The following is a 363-nucleotide window of genomic DNA, read 5'->3' as shown; positions in this document are numbered from 1 at the left end:
CCAATAGATAATTAACAATAACTTAATCAAATGTACAGAATTTACAGACACAAAATTTAAAATACAACAAAGTGTCTTAATTTTACAAGACTTATCTTCTTCCATACTAGTCTCTGTCTCATTGGCTTCTGCTTCACGTGGGGTTCATCTGCTCCATCAGGAAATGTTCCATTATCAGTAACAGTCACATCAGTGGTAGTAACTTCATTAACGGCTTTACTGTTTCCCTTCTCAAAACCGGGTAGAGTTTCTTCTTCGGCAGTGGCTTTTTCAGGTGACATGTCTTCAGCAGCATCATTTGTTTCATTGTTTACTTTGTCCCAACTGAAATATCCTGGACCATGATAATGCCAAAGCCTGTTG

Source organism: Limulus polyphemus, unplaced genomic scaffold (genome assembly GCF_000517525.1).
Source record: "Limulus polyphemus unplaced genomic scaffold, Limulus_polyphemus-2.1.2 Scaffold11627, whole genome shotgun sequence".
In the NCBI taxonomy this organism is placed as follows: Eukaryota; Metazoa; Arthropoda; class Merostomata; order Xiphosura; family Limulidae; genus Limulus; species Limulus polyphemus.
This window is presented reverse-complemented; position numbering follows the sequence as displayed.